Genomic DNA, 27,482 nt, shown 5'->3' with positions numbered 1-27,482 from the left:
GCAGACTGCTTTTTGCATTCTGCATCCCTGAACTGTCATTAGCTGATATAATAAATATTGATATATAGTATAATACTCCATCAAGTTTATTAAAAGAATAATTTAGAAGTCCATAGTGGTTTTATCATCCAGGGTCCTACCATTCTCAGAAGTGTGATGAGTGCTTCCGTGGTATTCCTAGATTTTGTTTTTATGAGTTGTTTATGGCTCTGACATTATTTTATGCCAGAATTCATTAACCTTTAAAAAGTTTCTGATATGGTAAAGCACTATTGTCACCTCTGGTTTCTAGACACACAGAGTGCATCACTAAAAAGGAGGAGATGGGACTGATAGCATTCAGATTCATTGGAAGCTGCTTTCTTTGGCTGCTCGGTCTCTGAGGGGCACTGCTGGAGAGGGCAGAACTGCTGCCTGGGATGTGATGCCATTCTGATTCCTTTGTTACAGCCCCAAATTACAAGCTTCATTCTCTGATAACTGATGTCTTGAAAGGTATATTCATCTCTTTACTGTAAAAAGCAGAAGAGAAATAATGTCGTTATTTAAAGAATGGTTTCAATGTATATAAAAGGGGTGATTACTACGCAATCTGTACATTGCCTAAATGAGTTTATACTCTGACAAAAACATTTCTCTAATGGCAACTCCTTGGGCACATTAATGATTCTGTTGGGATCTGCTCAACAGAGCTTAGGGGACTAGATGAGATAGACAATGAAAAACAGGCAAACAAAAACCTCCACTCCTTTCAAAACTCTTTGCTCTTTGTTCAGCTAAAAAAAAAAGTGAAGCAACTATCAGAAGTACTTATTAAGTACTGAGCCTTCTGCTGCTAAGCAGTGATTTGGAAGGACTGAGGCTGAAACTAGATCTATTTCAATATTGATTCTGGCTTGGAATAAATGTTTATGTCCTTGAAATAATTTGTTGGTGGTTGTTCATTCATTATTGTCTTTATATATTAAATGGGAAGTCCTTTGGTCTCCTTCAAGTTCTGGATAGGCTAATTAGCCATTTTGTAAACCGATATGGTACAGTATTTCATCTGGATAAATTAATTTATAGTTTTGCATTGAAATGTAATTAAAATGTTGTTACAACTAGTTTTTAGTCCCTAATCAGCAATCACTGTTACTCTGTACATGAATTGGATGGTAAATTTCATTAGCTTGTTTTCCTGGGCAAAAGGTAGTGTCTAATAACAGTCTCTGATCCACAGAGCTGCAGAACAAACCCTTGACTTCAGTTTGCTAAGCAAAGTTGTCTACACACAATTTTTAAGGATATAGGGATGAAGATGCTCCTATTTGTTTTGGATGATGTTTTTCTGTTTCTTGATATTGTGTTTATGATTGAAAGTGTCTACCTTATTAACTTGAAAAGGAGTTGTTTTTGTTGCAGTTTTAGCCAGCATTCACTTATTTTGTTCTTCCTAAATAAATGTGATGACAATCGCAATCAATCCATCAATTTGTCTGCTAATGCTACTTAAAAAGAAATTTCAACATTGAAGCTTATCCATTCATTCATTTATTCTGTCACTCAACAAGTATTTATGTATGCCAGTACTCTTTAAAGTATTGAGCTAAGTAGACGTTAAGGTGTTATTTGAGGTCACAGCAAGAAAAAGACAATATGAAATTAGTCAAATTAAAATTTTTAAATGTCAGATTTTTAGCAGAAGGAAGCTAAGTTGATGACAAAATATCAGTAAATATGATGCATTTTCACAACTATAATAGTAAATAATTGTGACATCACCAACATATTTGTTGAATTAGTGACATTATTGGGAATTTAAATTGCTTGACTGATAGCCCTTAAAAAAACACTGATACACTTTTCTGTAAGGGTCTGTGCAATCATGTGATTCAGATTGCTAAGCATTTTTCCCCCTGGGAAGTCCATTTCCTCAAAATCAAATAATAAATGTGGGGCTGGGGTTGAGGCTCAGTGGTAGAGCACTTGCCTAGCATGCATTAGGCACTGGGTTCGATCCTCAGCACCACATGAAAATAAAATAAAATATTGTGTCCACCTATAACTAAAAAATAAATATTTAAAAGAATAATAAATATGGTAGTATGTTTGGGTTACATACCTCAATTTTAACACATTTAGTAGTATGAATTGAAGGCATTAAAATTCAGTGGAATGTTGGGTTGCCAGAAGTTTTCTTCAGGATTTTTTGTAATAGCTCTTTGTGACTTAGGTGAGATTTAATAAAATGTTTTGTGTTTGACAACATTACTTAAATTTGTAGAAATAAGCTTTTGCAACTGTTTTGACATGTACACATGTGAACATGCTTGTGCGCGCGTGCGCACACACACACCCACACACACACACCCACCCCCCCACACACACACTTATTGAAAAACAGAAGATTGGATCTATTTAGGACCAGTGGAGAAAACAAGTTAATGAATGAATATATCTAATTCGGAATATACCTTTCTGATTGATTAAGGAATAGGGTAGCAAAATACTCTGGAGTGTGAACTAGTTTATAGAATGGAGTAAAGAATGGAGTAAAGAAAGAAAAGAAATCACCTTCTCATTAAACTTGTTCTCAGCCATCAGATCACAACCATCACTCAGTACCAAAACCTGGTCTTCAGTAGGTAAGACAAGATGGGTAACAAGCTTCCTAATATGACAGTATAGTGGTGGTAGGTACTGAGAACAGCAACTGATCAGCACCAGAGAGGCTCCAGAGTTCACTGACCTCCAACACCTTACTGTTGTGTTAAAAACCTAGTCACATATCTGGCTATATGGCATCTGAGTACTCATCACAGAATACCACTGTTTGACTAATTTCTCTGTGTTACCAGGCTCTTGTTTACATACTGCTATCTCTAATGCCTTTTACCAAAGATGAAAATAATTGAAAGGCCAGCCTTCTGAAGTGCTCATCAGAGGAATTCCACCCCCCATCACTCTACTATGGTAGCTCTCTAGAGGAATTTTGGTCACCAGAAACTCACTCAAGTTACCATGGGGAATTAGAACTATTCATCAGATAAAAGTAATCAAGCACTACAGACTCCCAAGGTAGGAGAAAACTTTGTGGTTTATCTGGACACTTGTCTGATGTTCAGATAGCTTCCATTTTTTAAACAGAGTCCCACTTATAAAACTGTTGCCCTTGGGCTGGGGATGTGGCTCAAGCGGTAGCGCGCTCTCCTGGCATGCGTGCGGCCCGGGTTCGATCCTCAGCACCACATACCAACAAAGATGTTGTGTCCGCCGAGAACTAAAAAATAAATATTAAAAAAAAAAATTCTCTCTCTCTCTCTCTCTCTCTCCTCTCACTCTCTCTTTAAAAAAAAAAAAAAAAACTGTTGCCCTTATAGTGTTTCCTCAAGGGAGTTATCTTTAATGCCATTCCCAATTAGTACTCTGCAAAAAGAAGTGTTTCAAGGTCAAATAAGTTTGAGAAGCAATAGTTACCATATAGGCTCTGAATATTCCTGCCAAAAATAAACCTACTTAAATTAACCTGGATTTTGCACCAACCAATTTGGTTACAGAAACTTTCTTTCACATGTCATGTTTTAGTATTCTATTCACAGAAAATGTTTCAGTATATGTTTTTTCCAGATAGTACATATTTATTGAAGCAACTTGAAATTTCATTGGACTCATGTCAAGCTCTTATTTGACTCCTTGAGTTTTATTCTATAATACACTTACTATTTAGCCACATCTTCATATTTTACTTTGCTTGACTTCTTGGTCTTAAGTACCAGTTTTCTTTTGTCCCTTTCTTTTAAAAAACTTTACATTGTTGGAGCCAATTCATTTTTCCAGCTTTCCATTTTGGATCCTGACTATATTATATTATACTTTCATTATCAGTTTGAGATCTGTGCTATTTACTGATGTCATGAGCATATTTATTCAAATTACAGAATAGAGATAAGGAGTAGGAATAGGCAATATTGAAACCATTCTATAAACCATCACCCTTTGGTTGTGACTACTGATCTCATTAATTAGTAACAAATCCTTCAGAAGGGAATTTCCCATAGCTCATGCTTCTAGTCTTTGTGATTTGCAAACCTTTTATTCAAGAGGCAGATAAATCATCTTTTTTCTATTTTTTGCTCCCCAAGTTTTTCCATAGAAAAATTGTTAACAATCTGGTTTCTAAGGACAATGGATCAGAAACCCTTCAAGATCGATTCCATCTCTTTTTAAAAAATGCTCAACATTGCTAGCAGTCAGAGAAATGCAAATCAAAACCACCCTAAGATACCATCTCACTCCAGTAAGATTGGCAGCCATTATGAAGTCCAACAACAACAAGTGCTGGCGAGGATGCGGGGAAATGGGTACACTTGTTCATTGTTGGTGGGACTGCAAAATGGTGCAGCCAATTTGGAAAGCAGTATGGAGATTTCTTGGAAAGCTGGGAATGGAACCACCATTTGACCCAGCTATTCCCCTTCTCAGTCTATTCCCTAAAGACCTAACAAGAGCATGCTACAGGGACACTGCTATATTGATGTTCATAGCAGCACAATTCACGATAGCAAGATTGTGGAACCAACCTAGAAGCCCTTCAATAGATGAATGGATTAAAAAATGTGGCATTTATACACAATGGAGTATTACTCTGCAATAAGAAATGACAAAATCATAGAATTTGGAGGGAAATGGATGGCATTAGAGCAGATTATGCTAAGTGAAGCTAGCCAATCCTTAAAAAACAAATGTCAAATGTCTTCTTTGATATAAGGGGAGTAACCAAGGACAGGGTAGAGAGGAAGAGCTGGAGAAGAAGATTAACATTAAACAGGGATGATAGGTGGGAGGGAAAGTGAGAGTTAAGGGAAATTGCATGGAATTGGAAGGTGAGCCTCAGGGTTATACACAATTACATATAAGAGGAAAGGAGGAGTAGGAGAAAAATTATATAAGTGGAAGAAACGATTTATAGTAGAGGGGATGGAGAGAGAGAAGGGGAGGGGAGGGGAGGGGAGGGGAGGGGGACAGTGGAGAATGGGATAGATAGCAGAATACATCAGTCACTAGAAAGGCAATTTGTAAATCAATGGAAATGTAACTGATGTGACACAGCAATCTGTATACGGGGTAAAAATGGGAGTTCATAGCCCACTTGAATCAATCTGTGAAATATGGTATATTAAGAACTATGTAATGTTTTGAACAACCAACAATAAAATAATTAAAAAAAAAGAAGTAGTGTTGGTCAAGATCTTGCTTCTTACTTTGCAGAAAGTATGTCTGGGATGTCTTATAATATCCATTGTCTTTCAGTGCTTAGATAATATAGTTTGTGTGATTTCAATGTATTTGTATTGTAAATTTTTGTCTGAAAGAATTGACACATGAAATTGTATACACTAATTAGTGTAATGTAATTTGTTAAATAAAGATACTTTTGAATGCGTGGGATGTAAGGCTTTCAAATTAAGCATTTAAATATAATTGCTGTTTAAACATCATTTCACTTAAAAGATGAGTATTAATTAATTTTTCTTGTAACTACAGATTTGGAGTGGTCTGTTGTTAATTTATCTATACACAAAGCAAAAAATCTAATGTGTTGCTTAAATTTGCCCCAAACATCCTATTTTTAATGTAGTTTGTTTATATTTATGTAAGTATATTTGCAAAGGTTTAGCCCCAACTATTCATTTCCACTAACATGAATCCTGGAGAAGGAGTTTTGCTTTTGTGCAAATCACTAGGGTGGTATTACTGAGATTTTGAATCTACTTTTCAATAGCATAGCATCTTTAAATTCTCATTGTTAACATTAATTTAGAAAGGAGTATGTCAGAAGTAGTAGAGAGATAAAAATCTAACACGGAAAAATCCTGAGTCCATGATTGACATTATGCCATTTCCTGGATGAGGCATCTTGAATAAGTTATTCCATGTGTTTAAATCTCAGTTCCCCATTTGTAAAATTGGCATCAGGATGGTGATGGATACCTACTTCATAGTATTGCTTTAAAGACTACATGGGATGTATTCAAGTAAAGTGCTTACTACATTGCTAATACACATTAAGAATTGGTTACAGTCAGGCTGGGGTTGTGGCTCAGTAGTAAGCCCTTGCCTAGCATGTGCGAGGCTCTGGGTTCAATCCTCAGCACCACATAAAAATAAATAAATAAACAAACAAATAAATAAATAAATCTATTAAATAAAAAGAATTGGATAAACTCATTACCAAGCTCTTAAGTTTTATTTGTAAGCAAAACCCCTAAAATGTCCAGAAAATGTTGACATGGCAAAAATTAAACTTTATTTGCATGGGGCTCTGGCAATCAAAAGGGACATATTTCTCAAAAGTATTCTATTTTTATGATTACTGTGGATTATAGTATCTAATTCATACAACATGAGAGTATATTTTAAATTCAGAATATTCCAAAAGTATTTCATATAGCCACATACCAATAGTATCTAAAACATATTTCAATCATCACACTTACCACATTGGGCTTAATTGTATATTGTAAGTGAGATGATAGAGTCTACTGCCTTTGCATGGCCCACGCATGGCCCAAACAGTTTGTAAGAAAATGAACAAAATAGTGATTCCTTCCCATTGGACACACAACTATTCTGAATTTGCCAAGTTGGAAATGAGCTTCTGTAAAATAATTTAAGTTTAGGACATGTTTCTAGATATTTTCTCTTTTAGGGCTAGCTGATTTGATTAAAATTTCATTCGCATGTTTTTCTTTTCTTAAATATAGCAGAAGTTACAAAAATATAATGGGAGGGCTCTGGGTAAAATGTCTTTGGTTGAAACATGCTCCTATCTAATATTACAAAGACAATGAGGTTTAATGATGATCAGTCCTGTAAGGACCCAGATAAGCAGACTAGCCAGCAGGCCAAGTCCTCAGAGACAGCCTCAGAGAAAACATCCAGTACATAGTGTCCATACAATCAGCAAGTCCTTAGGGACACGAGTACAGATTGTTTTCTGCACAGGGAAGCATTGTTGAAGGGACATGAGTTTGGACTGAAATATAACTTGCACTTCACTCACTGTGGGTCCTTCGTTATTCTGCCTGAAGGTGGTAATTCTTCTACCCAGAGGGGCTATCTTCTATTTCATGCAAAAGTGCTTCAGGGGGAATGCACACTTACCCTCATCTCTGCTCTGCCTTTAACTCTTCTGCCTTCTGACTGTATCTTAAATGGATAGGACCCTTCAATAGAGAACTTTATGGTAGGGACTAAGATAGGATGACCTGGTTCCTTCTCAAATGTTGCTCTTTGTTTCACAACATTTCTGGAAATGATACAAAGATTACTTTAGTATTCCGATGGAAAGAACTGAGACTTTGTAGTTAGAAAGTCCAGGATTTTCATCCAAATTCTAACACTTACTGGCTTTGTGACCTTGGTTAAATTAATGGAAAATGTGGAGAACATACATAAATCAGATTGACTATAACATTTTAGATGGTCATATACATTGTAAATTTTATTAAATGAAATTCGGTACCTGAATTGAAAGAAATGAATGATTTATAAATCAAGGAAATGCTTTTTTTGGCTAGTGTAAAACAAAATAGTTATCCCACCTGGAATATTTACCTTAGGTAAAAATCACCTGTGGTCCACATTGACTGATAGAATATATGTATGATTCCTTACAATTGTGTGAATTTAGGAATTCTGAGAATAATTTCTTAGGTAATGACTGCCTCTGGGACATAGAAGAAGTAACTATCCATTTTGTAATATGGCCTCTTAGAGTTTGAACTGCAACCAGGAGATATCCCACAGCACTACAGTTTGAATATTTTGAGTTTTGAGTGTAGCAAATGAAACCATAGAAATTAGTTGATGTTATATGTTAACCCTACAAACACATTTCAGAAGTTGATAGAAGGCCTAAAAACTCCTATTGTGCTAACAAAGTTCTTTTTCTTTCATTTCTCAAGTAGGAATAATTCTAGGGAGAAGAGCCCCTTGCATATAGAATGCACTTATCAGCAGTAGTATTCTAATGCATTATTTACACAGAAATGGGAAAAGCAATGGGAGGTTCTAAGTAGCTTTCATTATTAGTATATACACTACATTAATAAATTCTGCCTCGGTTAGCCAGACATGAATTGTTCTGCTGGAATTCTAAAAAGTAGCCTAAGAATAAATAACTATAAAATCAAGCTCCAGTAATATCCATATAATTCTTATTGGCTCTGAGATTATGAGAAGAAGCCCTATGGAAAGTGATTGCCATAAATTATAAACACTTTTAGTAAAAAATCATATGGGTATTCTGTGTGTTGTTTGCTAGTTGTGTTTATAATTTGATCTGTGACTCACATAATTTTGTTCCCTATCTGTTCCTTGTTATTTTCTGGTGGGAGTTGGGTCAAAACCCATATTCATTTATGATTTCCCTGGCTCACAAATTCCTACTTCTCTGGAACACTTTGCTCCCATATTATACCATAGAATTAAGTTTTATCTTTATATTGTTCTTTTGAGTACCTACATCCCTTGATATCACATCTGTGATGAGATTTTAGTTCCTTTAAGAGCACTGCTTTTTATATGACTACTTTTAATGTGTCTTTGGGTTTTTGTTACTGTTTTCATTGATATTTATAACATTTTTGGAATAATGTTTAATTAACTCTATACATTTTTTGGCTACTATAAAGTCTTGAAACTTTAACTGCAAAGTAATATCAATAATAATAATAATAATCTTATAATGCATAAAATAAGGAATATTACCATGACATTCTCTCTTTCTTTTCTTGATTGAATAGCTTCCTTCTTTTGGGAATCTTTAATTTGACAACCCTGTTAAACAGGAATATGTTTGTTGGGTAGACTCAGTTTTCACATTTTAGAGAGTTGTAGTTTGACATGTGTTTTGATTAAAAGGAATTTATATACAAGGATGGGACATAATTTCTACAGTTAGTAGAGACTATCTAGAAAAAATAGATTTGCTACTTTTGTGAGGTATATTTCTTTTCAAAATATCACAATGGCAGATAGTGGTGTAAATTTATCCCAAGCCTCAAAGAAAAAAAAGGGGGAAAAAGCTTTAAACCATCCATTGCCTTAATAACCAGAAAATCATCCATTTCTCCCCTAAAATAATATTCATGTTTTAAATTATAGTTCTTTATTAGATACTGAAGAAATTTTTCTCTTCTGTTTAGTTTGGATGGTGGGTATCCCTAGCAAAAAGATTTGCATCTAATAAATGTATATTGTGAGTGCACATTGGGCTAGTGCTTCTCATCTCTAAAAGGATTTCTTGGTTTTATATCTACTGAGGGCAGGTTTCTGGGTACCTTCCTTATACTCCCTCAGGAGTGCTCAACTACTGAGCCACACCCTAGCCCTTTTTTATATTTTATCTAGAGAAAGGGTCTTGCTGAGTTGCTAAATGTCTTGCTATGTTGCTGAGGCTGGCATTTAACTCACAATCTTCCTGCCTCAGCCTCCTGAGTCACTGGAATTACAGGTGTGCACCCTGCACCCAGCTAGCATCATTTTCTTAACACACACAGCCTACCTGGTTTCCTATTAGTTGGACATACTACAATTTAAGGTGTCCAAACTTAACTGAATCCTTTGGGTTTCCTTATATACCTCCACGATTAAGCTTATTTTCCCTTTCCATCTAATAGCTATCTCTGGCTGTGTCTTCCTCCTTTGCAGTAGATGATTAAGCTTTCCAATTTCTCCAAGAGAGTAGAAATCATCAAGCATAAACCTCTTCAACTTTCCTCATCTTTAATTTCAAAACATCATCAAGCATATTTTTCTCATTTCCTCTTGTTTACAAGTAACAAGCCTGTTTTGCCAGTATTTTTTCATCTGTCTTTTACGTTGTTACTGCAGGTTCCTTAACTCAGGCTGTCATCACCTGTCGTTTTTTAACCATCATTGTCTCCCATCTTGCCCCTCAGTCTTCCAGTCCATTCTTCACAATGTAGCCAAAGCAATTCACCATTCAAATTGTGTCACTCCTCTACTTCCAACTTTTCATTGCCTGCAAATTAAAATCTAAAATATTTAATGTAATGAACAAGGTCTTTCATAATCAGGCACATTCTAGAGGGTTGTGCTTTGTGTTTATAATCTTATTTCCCACCACTGTCCTTGATGCACTCAGTTTCCTGGCCATGCCATGTACTTTTATATCTTTGTTGTTTTCTCTATGCATCTGTCTCTTTTCCCTTTACCTAGAGTATTTTGGATATCCTCTGATCAGAGTGAGCTCTTGCAAGAAGTACCTAAAATATTTTATCCATGTGAAGTCTTTTCCAGTTCACACTGAGAAACATTAATTTGTCTATATTTTCATGATCCTCTTTGCATACTTTTATTACAACATCTCCACCCTACAATTACATGTTTATTAGCCTTTCTGTCCTTACTAGGTGAATGAATATGTTTCACAATTTTGTTTCTCTAGATTCTAGTGTAGTGCAAAACATACAGTGGACACTCTGTACATATTGGTAAATGAACAAATGGAGAAAGAACAAGTGAGCAGCTTGGGTTTCATTTTGGATAGTCAAACATAGCTTAAAGCCTCAAACTTCAGTTCCTTAAAAGATTAATAGCATTACAGAAAAAAATGGCAAAATCAAAGAGGGAGATAGCATTGATAGTGACAGAGGTGATTACTGGATTTCTAACACTAGCTGAGGATTTTGTGTAGTATGGAGGGAGTAGGGAAGGAAGCAATGGTAAGAGAAGTAGGGAAACAGAATAAGTGACTGGCAGTGATGGGACCCTACACACACACACACACACACACACACAGCACACCACACCACACATCTAGATTATCTAACTGCCACCTCTTTTATCCTCTAAAGCACTAATATAATAAATAGATTATATTATAAATAGATTATGATAATATGTTTTTGTTATAAATATCATATATGATATAATAACTCAGTGTCTTCCATTTCTCCACAGTAGTATTTTCTCAAAGGGCCATGTTTACCACTCGACTTTCTGATTATCCTTCTTTATGTTCCTCCATGGCAGAAACAACAAAAAGAAGATGGATTAACTTAGTCTCTTTCATAACTACTACTATCTTCCGTCTCCTCCAATTTGACTTTATCTCATACAGCATGCCAAATACTTTTCTTGAATTCTTTGTATCTCAAAAGGCTCTAAATAGATCAGCTGCCAATATGAGGCATGGCATATGTTTAAATTATGAGCCTTTAAACCAAATCTGTTGAAAGACTGCCCATTTATTCATTTATTTATAAAAGCAACAATTAGATTATGAGTGCCTATTGTTTGCCAAACCACACAATACTCAGAAATATGTTCATCATATCCTCAGGGGATGATATGTTTTCACATATCAACTGAAATAATGTATACCTTCTGCTTTTTAATTTTTAAGCATATTTTGCAGTTTAGTTACCATCCATGGATAAAGTTAGGTGTTTCTAATCAATAATCTTAAACCCAGAAATCTTAAAATGATTTTATTGTACTTACCTCCAGGAAAATTTGACAAAATGGGGTCTGACAAAATAATTGGTTTCAACAAACAAGATGGGAAAACTACAACAGAGGTAACTTGAACTTGAGCATGACCTTGAAGGTTTATGAACTTTCTTTGAAGATCTTTATAAGATACCAATACCTCAGTAAAATATTATAGACAATCACAAACTTGGATAAATTGGTCTTCTTGAGTTCCTTTGAACATTTAGACCCTGTGGTTAGAGTCTGTGTCTTGTGTCACAGATTTTAAGTCAAAGCACTAGTCAGTTCTTGGATTTAATTTTTGGCATCCCCTTTAGAAATGTGAACTTAAGTAAGTGGTCTTTGTGCTAATTTGGAGTACATTGAGTTCTCTTTACATCACTGGTGATGGTGAAAGAAGTGTTTCACATCAATATTTAACTGTGTATAGGTACTTTGAAGCTATAATTTGATTTGAGATATCTCATTTCCTATTATAATGAGCTATGCTATTGGATGTTTATATGTAGTAGATTTGTTGTTAGGAAAGACATGCCTGGTGTTGTATGTGTACCCATTTTCCTGCTACAGTTTAATATTTCTTGTTTCTTTGCTATGGCATCTTAATTTTTCTGTCATCTTTGCCATTTTTATTTTTAATTTTATTTTTTTAAAATATTTTTTAGTTGGTGATGGACCTTTATTTTATTTATTTCTATGTGGTGCTGAGAATCGAACCCAGTGCATCACACATGCTAGGCAAGCACGCTACTACTGAGCCACAACCCCATCCCCAAATCTTTACCATTTTTAAATAAACTTAAGATAAAGACTTTATTTCTAAATTAGCTTTAAGTTTGCAGAAAATTCAACAGTTTAAGCAGAGATTCACTGTGCCATTTGTATGATTTATCTTACTATTAGCACCTTACATTGATATATTTGTCAAAATTAATGAACAAATATTGATATATTGTTGTTGGCTAAATTCCATAGTTTATTCAGTTTTACTTACCCAGCATTCTTTTTTTGTTGTTGCAGGATCCCATCCTGGGTACTGCATTACAATTGGCTGTCTTGTCTCTTAGGCTTTTATTGGCTGTGACAGTTTCTTGTTTTTAATGAATTTAGCCATTTTGAGGAGTACTGATTGGGAATCTTGTAGAATGCTAATCTGTTGCATATGTTTTGTGTTTTTATGATTAGACTGGGGTCAGAACAGCAATTATCAAGAATATAAGTAACAATAAGTGTTAGTGAGATGTAGGGAAAAAGGTACACTCATACATTGCTGGTGGCACTGCAAATTGTGTAACCATTATGGACAGCAGTATGGAGATTCCTCAGAAAACTTGAAATGGAACCACCATTTGAACCAGCTATCCCACTCCTCAGTATATACCCAGAAGACATAAAATCAGCATCCTACAGTGACACAGCCATATCAATGTTTATAGCAGCACAATTCACAATAGCTAAGCTATAGAACCAATTGAGGTGCCCTTTGACAGATGAATAGATAAAGAGAATGTGGTACACTATGGAATATTAATCAGCCATAAAGAAGAATGAAATTATGGTATTTGCTGGTAAATGGATGGAACTGGAGACTACCATGATAAGTGAAATAAGCCAATCCCCCACAAAAACAAAGGCTGAATATTCTCTCTGATATGCGGATGCTGACTCACAGTAGGGGGGGAAGGGGGACTGGGGGAAGAAGGAAAGGTTTACCAGAATGGACAGAGCAGAGTGGGGGACAGGTAGAGGGATGGGAATAGGAAAGGTAGTAGAATGAATCAGCCATAACTTTCCTATGTTCATATATGAATACACAATCAATGTAATTTCATATCATGTACAACCACAAAAATGGGAAGTTTTGCTCCATGTATATATGACATCAAAGTTTATTCTACTATCATGTATAACTAAAAAGAACAAATAAAATTTTTTAAAAAAGAAAATCACATGTAAAAATAATTAGACTGGTGTTCAGATTTTGGGGAGGAAGATCACAGAGGCATGAAATATGCTATTTACTTCATACCATATCCTGATAGAGATGATCTACATGTCAGTATTTTTGATGTTGGCCTTGGATCACCTGGCTTAGGTAGTATGTTTCAGATTTCTCCACTGGAAAGTTATTCTCTTCTTCCTCCTCCCACATTTCTACATAGTATTCTTTGGAAGGTAGGCATTATGTGCAACACAGTTAAAAGGGAGTTATACTCCATCTCTGTGAAGACAAAGTATCTACATAAATCATATGGACTACTTCATAGTATATTTGTCTTTTCTCCATTTATTTATTTACTTAACCATGCACTTATATCAGTATGGACCTATGAATATTAATTTTATACTTTGTATTCTAATCCAATACTACTTTATTTTTGTTCCTGCTTTAGCCTTTGGGAGTTCTTTCATTTGGTTCTTGTGTCCCTTTGACATATCTGTGCAATGTAGGGCTTTGAGGTTTTATTTGAGCAATTACTTTCTGTCATAACAGGATGTATCCAGCTCATTTTGTGTATTTGCTTCTTTGTTTATAATCTCAATGATCATTATAGAAGCTGCTAGATTACAGATGACTAGACAACATTGCATAATGACTTAGAAAACCAGTGTGATCTCATGCCTTTACTAGTTTTTCATCTTTCTTCAGATTATAGACAATAAGAAATTTTCTTGTGTTTTACTTGCCAAATTTATCTGCTTTCTATATTAGAAAACTAAAATTTGTTGTTGATGGCTTTCATAAATTTACAAAGCTTTTAGTGGATTTTAGATTCACTGAATTGATACTTATCTTTAGAGGAAAATAGCTAATATGGTTGTACCCAGATAGCATAGGCATTAGTTATGATTATTGAAAAGTTAGAAGAGAACTAAAATTATTTTAGGAATATTTTATATTTTCTAAATAAATTATTTATGATCCATTTTTAAGTAATTAAAAAGTTAAATAGGAGTATGTGCTAATAGTAACTGAAGTAAAGAAAGGCAATGGACATTGAAGATAGTAAATAAGGCAGTTCTTTTTAAAAAGTTTGTGTATTCTCCCTATGAATACAAATATTCTGTACTTTACAATGATTCACATTAGAGGTGCTCGTGATATTACAATCTTCTCTCGTAAGGTCTGTCAGCATTTTCATTATAAATCTACTTTTCAAAGGCATATAATAGCTCCTCTAAAATTTCATTTGGGATTTAAAGTTGCCAAACACAATTGTAGACTGAAAATTTCTTTTGAAAATTTAATCAGAATCATTGTTTTTGTCTCAGTGCTTTGACTTGTGTGATAGCTGCTTTCTTTCTTCCTGTGTCTTGATAAATGGTCTCTCTCTCATCTGAGAATGATGACTTTTGAATGAGAACATGGCCTTAAATTCTCTGAGTTTGATGGGTAGTGTGTAATATCATAACTCTTTGATTCTGTGGCAGGAACTTCTAGCAGTGAATGTGTTTCCTAAATGGCAATAAATGTTTCTTTTTCTTTTTTTAATGGCCTATTAATATAGTCCCCATGGCTTATACTGTACCTCTCTGCTGATGTGCCAGTGACAGACAGATAGAAATTATAAGAAATTTATAGAGAATTTAAAAAATAAATATCTTTAAATTCAAGGAATAATATTATTAAGAAAAATGTAAGGCTTACATTTCATTGAATACTACCAAGATTCCATAAGGAGCATAAAGTAAAATTTCAAGAAAGTGGAAATATACACTTTGATCTTGATTAGGATGTCTGAATATTTTTAAATATGTTAGTTTTACCAATTTAACTGGTTTATAGGCTATAGGTATAGGACATTTCATATTAATTCATAGGTCTATTCAACAAAAAATCTGTTCTCTTTTTAATTGATGATTCTGAAATTTATTTTGGAAGAATAAACAGATTATAAGAGTTATAATACATAGTAGTATGCTAAAGTGGTAAGAATGGAGAGGTGAATAAAATGAACCAGATTGCCTGGAAAAAATATTTTTTGTAATAAATGAAACAAGATGGACAATAAGGAAAAGAAACATTTAATAAATAGTTCTTTGAAAATTGGTTGTTTTGGAGATAGAAATAAACCATAAAATCTCAGATTAAATTATTAATTCACTATGCATATAAATAAAAGTTTGAAATATTTAAGAACTAAAGGTCTAAATTTTTAAAATAGAAACAAATAGAGTTGATTGTTGGTTTTTAAGGTGAGAAATACCCTCAAATCATAAGTATATAGAAAAAATCACAACAAAATGATGCTGGATTTCAGTCAGTAAGAACCAATATTTTTTCTTAGCCAGAAAGCATCATTAGAATGAAAAATGCAAATCATAAACAGGGAAAATATACTAATTCACATAAAAAACCTACGGTCTATAATATATGAATATCTCTTATAAATCAATTCAGAAAAAGATGAACATCTGGGGCTGGGGATGTGGCTCAAGCGGTAGCGCGCCCGTCTAGCATGCGTGCGGCCTGGGTTCGATCCTCAGCACCACATACAAAGAAAGATGTTGTGTCTGCCGAAAACTAAGAAATAAAATGTTAAAATTCATTTAAAAAAAAAGATGAACATTTATACAGGAAAATGGCAAGGATATGACTAGGAAATTGGAAGGAAATACATATAGAAAATAAATATTTGAAAAATATAAATTAAAAGCAATTTTTGGCAAATCATATTCATAGAGATTAGAAATAAATTAAGTTCTTGTGAAGGTGCTGCGAGTCAGATGTTCTCACAGTTAGACTTCCAGAGGAGTATAAATTAGTATAATCTTTCTGGAAAGTAAATAGTAATATGTTCAAGGAGTCTTAAAAGCTATTAAACTTTAACCCAAGAGTCTTCTATAGTGAAAATTATTAAGAAGAAATAATCAGATTGTGGATGAATATCCATATGCAAAATCATTTTATTTGATTACTAATGATGTAAGACTGAAAAAATCTAAATGCCAACAATATGGAAACACTAAAAGCATAGTACATCTATTATGATAGAATAATGTAGGGTATTTACAATCATCTTGTATACAAGGTTTTAGTTGTCATTAGAGTAGATAACTTTCTTTTCTGCATATTGCATCGTTGACTCTGTTCAAATTAAAATGAGAGATAGGAATTTTAATTAACGAGACCTCACAGAATTTCCCAAACTCTAAAGCATCACTATATCCTGGTTTCCTATTGGCTCCTTTGGCCTGGGAAAGAATGGTACTTTTTTAAGGTATGAAATTATACTTGACAATTGCTTAGAGAACCTAACCCTAAAATGACTTCAGAAATTATATGCAAGCAATAAACTCAAGTTCCATTCCAAAATAGTCATATAAAAAGGTTGACCATTCACTTTTCTGAAATCCTCTCCTATTGACTTCTGGGTCATTACTCTCTCCTGGTCACTTACCAGGAGACGTCATTTGTTTCTAATTGATCCTCCGATATCTTCCTAGTATGATGTGGGAAGTAGCATGTAAGTCTCTCAAACAGCTGTCAACCAATCAAAATGGCTGTGCTTTGGGTTAAGACACCTAATGCTTTATTATGTTAAGACATCTAATTCATCATTATATGGTATAGTGAACTTGGGGTCAGACAGTCTACATCTCTGCTGCTGTTTAGTTGAGTGGCTATGGAAAAATTACTTTACCTCTCTGAGCCTTTGTTGTTGCAGGTTAAGAGGTGAAAACCATATAAAACACTTAGTTATGAAACACTTAGTATATAGTAGGCTGTTAAAATGGTAGCTATTACTATTATTACTATTATGTATTATATGGGAGAGCAGTTGTTTTAGTCAATTTTTTTGCCCATATGACCAAAAGACTTGACAAGAACAGATAGAGGAGGAAAAGTTTACTTGGTGCTCACAGTTTCAGAAGTCTCAGTCCACAGACAGTCAACTCAATAACTCTGGCCCAAGGTGAGGCAAAACATCAGGGTGGAAAGTGTGTTGTGGAGGAAAGCTACTCAGAATGACCATCAGGAAGCAAAGAGAGGTGTGCTCACCAAGGACAAAATATAAACCCCAAACACATACCCCCAGTGATCCACCTACTCCAGCCATACCCTACCTTCTTACAGTTACCACCCAGTTGATTTCTATTAATGGATTAATGCACTGATTAGGTTAAAACTCTTATAACCCAATCATTTCATCTCTAAACCTTCTTTCATTGTCTCACACATGAACTTTTTGGGGACCCCTCATATATAAACCATAGCACCAGTGAATTTTAAAATAAAATGGTATTGTTTTTAGGGAAATGTATGTTTTAAATGTATCTTTTTTCATTGTAAATGGACACAATACCTTTATTGTATTTATTTATTTTTATGCGGTGCTGAGGATGGAACCCAGGGCCTCACATGTACAAGGCAAACACACTACCACTGACCCACAACCCCAACCCAAGAAAATGTATTAATAGTTAGTGCTACCAGTGGGACACAATATTAGCCAAACTAAGTATGCAAGGCATAAAGGAAAGAAGTAGTTCTCAGGAGACTCTTTAATCAAGGTTACCCTTATAGACCAAGCTTTATACACTGCTCTATCCCTACCACATAGCACAGCTCCCAGCAGATAGTAGTGCTCAAAAGAGATTTATTGACTGGATGGATGAATAGATGAATGGATATCTGAGGTTCAAGGAATCACAACCCTTGGTAGTTGGGAGGCAATGTGAAGAAATCTAGTGCATGTGCATCAAGAAAAGATGTAAGTATGGAGAAGAGAAGGGAGGGGAAGAGTGATATAAAGGGAGCTAGAAAGGCATTAAAAAGACACCTCCCAACCCTTTGAGCTACAATCATTTGTGTCTTTTATATTGTTTAGAACCCTGTTTTCACACCCAGCTAAAAAACAGTTGATACCACATGATAAGAAAGTTCCTGTGGTCTTACTTATGGGCTTGAGAATACCCTCTTTTACTTGTATGATCCTAGTAAAACTCGGCAACAAAATGACAAGGTAGTGACTACTCCTGGGAGCTATTTCTGAAGTCTATGGAGATCCAGAATCTAGGCTAGCAGGGCAATGGGACCATGGCTATAGCGACCTATTTTTCTAGCCCTAAATTGGGACACATGATCTGACCAAATTTTTTTCCAATATATGGATGGATTCATGTTAACAGTCTCAAGAGATACCTGTATCTCCCTTAAATGATTTTTACCATTATTGGAAATAATAAGTTCTCTGAAATTAGGGCTGTTCTAAAAAAGATAGAAGCATATGGTTGCCATGGTTTTGGGAATCTTTTTAAATATGAGTTTTTTTTTTAACTTTCAAAATTTTGGTAATCTCATGGATGATAGATGTACTTGTGCACACACACAAATGCATACACACATAGTGTAGGAAGTTTTGTCAGGATTTCAGATTTTTTAAAATTGCTTTTGTTTTTTAAATACATGACAGTGAAATGCATCACAATTCTTATTACACATATAGAACACAGTTTTTCATATTTCTGTTTGTATATAGAGTATGTTCACAGCAATTCATATCTTCATGCATGTACTTTGGATAATGATGTCTAACTCATTCCACCATCATTCCTAACCCCTTGCCCCCTCCCTTCCCCTTCCACCCCTCTGCCCTATCTAGAGTTCATCTATTCCTCCGATGCTCTCTCTCCCTACCCCACTATGAGTCAGTCACCTTATATCAGAGAAAACATTCACCATTTGTTTTGGGGGGATTGGCTAACTTCACTTAGTATTATCTTCTCCAAAGCCATCCATTTACCTGCAAATACCATGATTTTATTCTCTCTTATTGATGAGTAATATTCCATTGTGTATATATGCCACATTTTTAATCCATTCATATATTTTTTCCATAGTCATGATAAGGGTACAGAAGTCCTAGTAAAGGAATGGAGGGACATATTGCAGGTTTAGGAATAGTAAAGGAGCAGAGATGAGTAGCTGTGGTTTAGGTATAGTTGGTTAATAAGAGTACAATTTAGAATCTAGAGTCCATGAATTAGGGAATAAAAACAGGACTAGAAAAAAAAAAAAGGATTAATCAGCTGGACGCAGTAGCACACATCTGTAATCCCATCAGCTCAGAGACTGAGGCAGGAGGATCATGAGTTCAAAGCCAGCCTGGGCAACAGTGAGGTGCTAAGCAACCTGGTGAGATCCTGTCTCCAAATAAAATACAAAAACTGGCTGGGGATGTGGCTCAGTGCCAAGTTCCCCTGAGTTCAATCCCTGGTACAAAAAAAAAAAAGAAAGAAAAAAAGAATGATTGAAGTATGACAATTATTTATGCTACATAAATAAGCCACGACATAGATGCTATTTTTTTTTCAGTGGGAAACTGATTTTCGTGGAAAGATTTCAGGAGTTGTTGGGCTTTATGAAAGAGCCAAAGTACACATATTCAGTTGGCTTGAAAGGGAACCAAATATAGGAGGTTACAAAGATAAAATTGGTGTCCAACAACACTATTCATTCAGTCAACAAAGTTTTTGGTGTGCCTACCATGTGCCAGATAGTGTTCCAGGCACCAGAATAAATCAGATTGCTCAAGTTTTTGCTGTTATGGAGCTTACATTCTAATGGCAAGATAAACAATAAATGAATAAAAACACATATATAATGTGTTAGGTAGTGATACATACTATAAAGAAAAGACAACCAAGACAAGAAGATACACAATGGTGTAGTACAGCTGGGGCATTATTTTAGCTATGATAGTCAGGAGCCTTCTCTCTGAGGAGATAACACTTAAACAGACTTTAATAAATGCAGGAGCTGGTGATACAAAATCTGTATGGAAGGAGATAGCATTTCAAAGAGATTAATAAGTGAATATCAGTTCCTGAGTTGGAAATAAGTTTTATTATTAAAAGAACAAAGAGCAAGCCAGTGTGGTTGGATCTTAGTAATTTAGGGAGGAAAGTACCAGTTTGTGTGGAGCACTATAGATAGGCCATTGTGAGATATTCATTTTATGTTAAGTATGATGGAATGCCTTTGGAGTCTTTCTTACAGAAGAATCAAGTGACACGATTTATATTTTAACATGATTACGCTGGCTGCTAGGTAAAACAAGATTTTATAGAGTCAGGAATTGAAACAGTGCCGCCATTTAAGAGCTTATTACTAAAATCCAGATGCAGCCCAATGAGGCTGTGGCAGAGGATGATTGTGGTGGAGGTGGGGAGGAGTGACTACATTCAGAATGCATTTTGAAAGTAAACTGGATATATATTTTATATTGTAGAGTTATAAGGTTAGGAAGTTGAGAAACAGATTTGTGACATGTTACATTTCAATCTTCTATACTGTGACCAAACATATTAGGAGTAAGCAGCTTATTATCTGAGTATAAAGTTCAGGACATGGTTAGGATTAAAGTAATAATTTGAAGAGTGAACACATATCATTTAAACTATTGAACAAGATAAGGTAATCTAGGGAATGAATGTGGAAAAGAGGTCCAAAAGACACACAGAAAATTCCATAGACATTGCTGTCACCAAGACAGTCGAGAAATAATTTTGAGTGCTTATTATATGCTAAGCATTGTTCTAAGACCTGAGAATATAATAGAGACCAAATAGATAAATTGATGCCCTAATAGAGCTTAGAATGCAAAGTTACATGACTGATAAGAGGATCAAGGCAAAAATATCGCAGAGAATAATGGGTTAAAATGTTGAGTTTTTCAAATAATAAAAGAACCCTAATAATCACTAAATCAATATGCTCTATTGGAGCCAATAGGACAGAGAAAATGATCATGGGATTAGTGGTTGGAATGGGGAAGTAGGAGAGGATAAGAGCCAGGAATACCTCCAGGGGTGGGGTTAGACACCACTGTGATACATATATACCAGCAAAATTGAAATCTTGGATAGGCATTTTGAGCCTATTGGGGAAATGTCTTTCTCTGAGTAGATACAGAAGTGGCATAAAAGAAAGCCTAGAGTTACAAGTCAAGGAAAGACCAGAAAGGCAGAAAATGGTTATCAGCTAATGATGCAGAGGCAGAAATGAATGACTTTGTATTTGACACTGTTAGCTGTGTAACTTAGGTAATTTTTTCTTTCTGAATCTCAATTTTCTCAGCTGCAAAATTGGGCAGGGGGAAGTATAGGCTATACCTCACAGATATCTGGTCTATACAAAACACTAAATAAATGTTAACTTATAATAATACCAATTCTGATGATGATAATAAAGTTTGAGAATCTTCCACATCTGGGGCACAATGGGTCTATGTAAGGTGAATATTTACTCTCAAGGTACAGAGAAAAGAAGTAGGGTTAACGAGGCTCATAAGTAAACTTTGTCAATCAGAAACTTTGATGCGTGCTTTTGAACTTTGGATTTGCTATGTAAATATGAGTGACTTTCTGTTTGAATTTTGTAAGTTGTGTTAATATCACCCTTTTGTTTTTCATGACATATTGGTTAAGATATTTTCATATAACCCTCAGATAAGAGATATAAAATATTTAGTTCATCTGGGAATCTTGTCATGTCTAGAGAAGTGCTTCTTGAACCTTAATGAGAACAGAAGCTTCCAGGTGATGCTTCCATACACCAAACGTTGAGTAGCATGGAGCTAGGAGGCCTATCTGGAGAGCACTAGAAAAAATAGCAGATTTGGGGCAATCAGTGACTTGAGTCACAAAAAAAATGAGACTGACTCCTGCCTCTCATTTTGGCCTCAAGGGGTTGTCTTACATTACACCCAATATAAAGAGAATATTTGGTAGTGGGTTATAAAGTTAAAAAAGCAGGAGTGCTGCATGTTTCCTCCAGCCTCCATATTGTCCTGAAACAGATGTGAGTGCACATCTGTCTACTACAAAGAGAGCTTCTGAGGAAAGTCTTCATGGAGCAATATATCTTGCTTTTATCATTTTCCTCTTTATGATGTTTTCTTTTCTCAATCCCTTGAAAAATCACATAATGGGATTTTATTGTAGCCTGTTTGAATGGATAGGACAATGGAGAAATAATGTAGTCAAGAAAGTGTTCCCACAACCAGAAGAAGTTTATCTGAGGAATGTTTGTGGCAGAATGTAACAACCATTAGAAATGAAATTTGGACAAGATGAAAAATCATTTGATATCAATCGTATATTGTTTATCAGAAATACTTGTAATATACAGAAAGATTTTCATTATGATTTATTGAGATTAAAAATGTGGCTTTCAAATATACTGTTCCAATATGACCAGCATATTTTATTGCAAAAATAGTCCTTCCTCAAGACTTTGATAAATGCAGATTGAAACAGACAGTGTATCCAGATGCTACTGAATACCCTCAGATATCTTGCTTTTCAGCAAGTAAACCAGAAATTGATGGTGACAGTGTTTCTGGTTTGTTGACTTTTTCAAAAAACTGTGATCCACCCTTTTTATGAATGAAATGTTCAGTTTCATTTGCTTATTTTAGATGCATTTATTATCTTTATATCTTACTCAGTCTTTCATTGCTGTTTAAATTCATTTAGTATTCAAGCTGCAACACTTTTTTTTTGGTATTTTGTCTCTATTTGATTGATTAATACCAGAGGCAGTATAGTAAGGTTTTGAGACAATGAGCTTTAGAGACACACTGGTATCCTGACACTATTACTTGTGTGACTTTGGAGAACTAATTTAAACCCCTGGTGTCAGTTTCTTTATCTGTAAAATAGAATAATAGTAGTCCTTACTTACAGAGTTTGTGTGGATAATAAATGAATCAGTACATGTAAAATAGCCAAAATTGTGGCTTGCATAGTTGAGAACACTTACCAAGCATTCAAAATTTAATGACTGATCTTATTAATGATGCATGGTAAACCATTTCCTATCAATGTCCATGTTTATCTCCTCAGCCAGACTGCAAACACATTTTAAGTATGAGAGCAGTATCTTTATTTTCTGTATATTTTCTTTGAACATTTATTATTTCTCTAATGTTTGCCATCATCACTATGGATTTGGTTTGCAGATGTAACTACCAAGAGGTGCATTATAAATACAAAAATGGAAGCTGCAATTAAGAAAAACTGCCACCAATAAGCAGTAAGTAATGAGCTAGGGTAAACGGAAAGCATATATTTTACCAATAATTAATACTAATTATAATAACACCTATTTATCAAGCACCTATTTTTCTGTATTGGAGACTTTATATCATCACTTTTATTCTTCACAGCAATTCTATTAGGAAACTGAAACTCAGAGGTTTAGTAACACAAACTGATGCTAATAGCAAACATGAAACTGCTTCATCCGTTTTTAAAAAATATTTTTTAATTGTAGATGGACACAATACCTTTATTTTATTTATTTATTTTTATGTGGTGCTGAGAATCAAACCCAGTTCCTCACACATGCTAGGCAAGCGCTCCACCACTGAGCCACAACCCCAGTCCCCTTTTTAAAAATTTTTGAAATGGGATTTGTAGTTAAAGCTGATAAATTGTGTTAACATAACAGTTCTGCTTCTCACAAACCGTGTGACAACTTTGAATTCAGAGCCCTTATTTTTACAGAAAGATACTTTAAATCTAAAACTAAAGCTTCTTTCTAAGAGACTTCATCCTCTGCCATTTCCCTGCTAGACTGCTTTTCCTTCCTCCAGAACCACATGAGTTGATCACTTCCTCCAAATCCTCTAGTCACTGCCAACCTAAGACTGTGCATCCTCTCTTATGCCTCAGGATTTGTCCTCCTTTCCTCCGTAGGTTTGTGTTATGATAATGCATTTCTGATTTTCCATTCAGTGAGAAATGATGCAAATATGAAAGCATTGTCTTTCTCTATCTGTTTAAACACTAGGGCTATCACATTTTAATTAGTAAGTACTACTCTGAAGCAGTGGTGTAGAATAGAAAGAGAATGATCAATACTGCTGGTTCAAGTCCAGATGTACTATAATGAGCATCTTAGACATAAACAAGATAAGTTCACTTGATTTATAGGTTTAGAATTGGCGTATTATTAAGCCACTAATAATCTCCTTGTTCTAGTTTGCCTGGGGACCAATAATGTCAACAGATTCCCGTCTCTCCCCTATCACTTCTGTTTTGTCCTATTGTGAAGTGTGCATGGGAGGAGAAAGTGATTGAGGTAGGAGTAGAAATCGTGTTATGTCCGACAGCAGGAGGATCTGTGAATGTCCTTTTTAGTCTGAAGCATTCTTTACATGGGAATACATGTTGCCTTATATTATCTCATTCACCTGAATCACATGGGTCTTTAAGGTTTTGATTACAATTCCTTCATTCTTTGCTTTTCTTCCAATTTGAGTATCATTTGCAAACTAGAAAATGTTTTCAATATCCTCATCCAAATAATTACATTCATATAAAAATCTGGTAATGAAACATTAGAGCTCAGGGCTTAATTGCTGAAAAATCAACCCTTGGAGCTAGAAAATTCAGTTAAGGTTCCATGGCAACAGGATCTATTATTAACTGTATAAATGTTATCTAATAACATTTTGAAATTAAGATGCTAGTTTAGGTACTTTCAGGACTATATATAAGGGAAGGTGCTGTTTAAAAACAAAATATCTTGTTTAAATAGTTTCTCTGGATGAAAATTTTGGAAAACTTCCAGTTTATTCAATTATTTTATTGCTTGTCAAATTTAATGCTCATTTTTCTATCAGTTAATGAGAAAATGCTCCATTGCTTTTGAAATACGACAGCTTAATGTCCATGAGTTGTATTTATGCCTTCCCTTTTTTTTAAGGAAAAAAATCAACAGAAAAGAAAAATGAAATCAAACTTAATGATGTAGGAAAGCTGTATACTAAGGATGTATCCTAAGGAGGGATCTGGAAGAACAAATTATCCTATGAAGAAAGGAGTTCTAGATACAAAAATATATTCTTGAAACTTTTAAAGTAGGATATGGATTCCAAAGACATTTCAGGACAAGTTAAAGACATTGTACACTTATAACAAAAATATGAAAATTATTTCATATTAATAAAATAAATGTAAAAAGGTGATAAAACAGTTTTTGGTAGGCAAATCATTAATGTCAAGGCAGAAATGATTGCTTATTGAAATCACTAGATGTATTACTGAGAACTTGTAAATGCACTGGGAAGAAGATTCAGGAGTAGGAAGCAGTGATGAGATTTTCTTGGGGAGGGCATGGGAAAAATGGAGAGATTTTCTCATCTAAACACTGTTCATATTGCTGATAGCAAAACAACGGCTCAGGGCTGGTCAGCAACTCCAAGTTCAGATAAAATACAAAGATATAAAAGACTACATCATGCAGACCATATTCATGTTGCTGGAACAATGCTAAGTAAAGGAGAGGTTGTTATGGGGTGAGGTGATGCTAGAATGTGATGGAGCTACAACTGCTGATGCTATGTTGTTACTAAAGGAAAAGACAAAAATGACCTTTACTAGATTAGAGATTTATGTTAATCATAAGGAATGATTTTCACTGACTATGAAAACAACATTGAGCTCTTATTTTTTCTGCTGTACTTTTTTTACTACAGTACTTTTGGGACTGACAAATAGTGAATGGAAATATACACTCTATGCTGTCCAATAGCTTATACTTTAGTTGAAGAGAGAATATATTCATTTTGAGGTGTAATATAAAAATAAGGAAATTGATTATGTGGAAAAACAGGGATGTAAGCAAAAAATCAAATGAAAATTCTAGAATCATTTCAGTGAAGAGGGACCCAGTATTAGTGACAAGAAAAAGATGTGGAAATTCTGCAAGCTATGGAGTCAAACAGATTGGGTTCTAATGCAGACTTTGATATTTATCAGCTGTGCAGTTTTGCTAAGCCTATCTTTATCTGTACAACTAGTAAAAGAATAGCTAACCTGTAGGGTTTCTGTGAAAATTGTTAATAATACATGTAAGGATATGGGGCCTCTTTGGGGAGTAGTGTAAATATTCAAAAATTGGGTGTGTTAATGGTTGCACAACTCTGTGAATATATTAAAATCCACTGAATGTTCATTTAAAAAAGATGAATTGTAAGGTTGTATACACATGTATATTTCAATAAATCTGTTATGAAAAAAGTTAAACAAAATCACTGTATGAAAAATTTACCTTTTGATCAAGCAATTCCTCTCCTATTACAAAAGTAATAACATGCTTCCACACAGAAGGTATAATCCAATGTTAATAGCAGTATTGCTCCTAATAGCTGAAAAATGACCATAATCCATATATCCAACAACTGATGAATGGATAAACAAAATATAGTATATTCAGATAATGGAATATTATTTGGCCACAAAAAAGAATGAAGTTGTGATATGTGCTATAACATGAATGAATCTGCAAGTGATTATTCTAAGTAAAAGAAAACAGATACAAAATAGGATCATATGATCCCATTCATGTGAAAAGTTCTGAAAAGGCAAGCCTAAAGAGACAGAAAATAGATGAACGATTGCCAGGGGCTGGAGGTTGGAACAGGGACTACAAATGAGCTCAAGGGATGTTTTAGGGCTGGCATTAATATTCCATTATTGGTTTGTGGTTTGTTGCAAAACTCAATACATTAAAATTATTAAATTGTAGATTTTAAATGGGTGAATTTTAATGGCATGCTGATTATATCTTAAAGGTATAATGGATTGTAAGCATCAAGTAATATATACTTAACAAATGGTAGCTTTATCATTGTTGAAACAATCATGGAAGGTTTTCTGAAGGAACTGAATTTTTTTAATGATAGGTGATGGGTAGAGTTTGGGTAGATAATGAGGAAATGGGGATAAGAAGAACAAATGATAGGGAAATAATATGACCTCAAGTGAGAAATAAGGATGATGTTAATTTGTGTTGCTATAGAACTTGCTAAAGTAGGTAGTCTGTACTAAGGGATGTTGGGAATATTGGGAGATAATAAATTGTTGGAATCAGACCTGAGACTAGAAAAGTACTAGTAGGACATAGTTGACATGTTGCCATTGATGATTAGGTAGAAATTAAGATGTTTGAGTGATATATG

Source organism: Spermophilus citellus (genome assembly GCF_964194105.1).
Source record: "Spermophilus citellus genome assembly, chromosome: X".
Taxonomy (NCBI): Eukaryota; Metazoa; Chordata; class Mammalia; order Rodentia; family Sciuridae; genus Spermophilus; species Spermophilus citellus.
The sequence above is the reverse complement of the archived record's forward strand: the minus strand, read 5'-3'. Positions refer to the sequence as shown.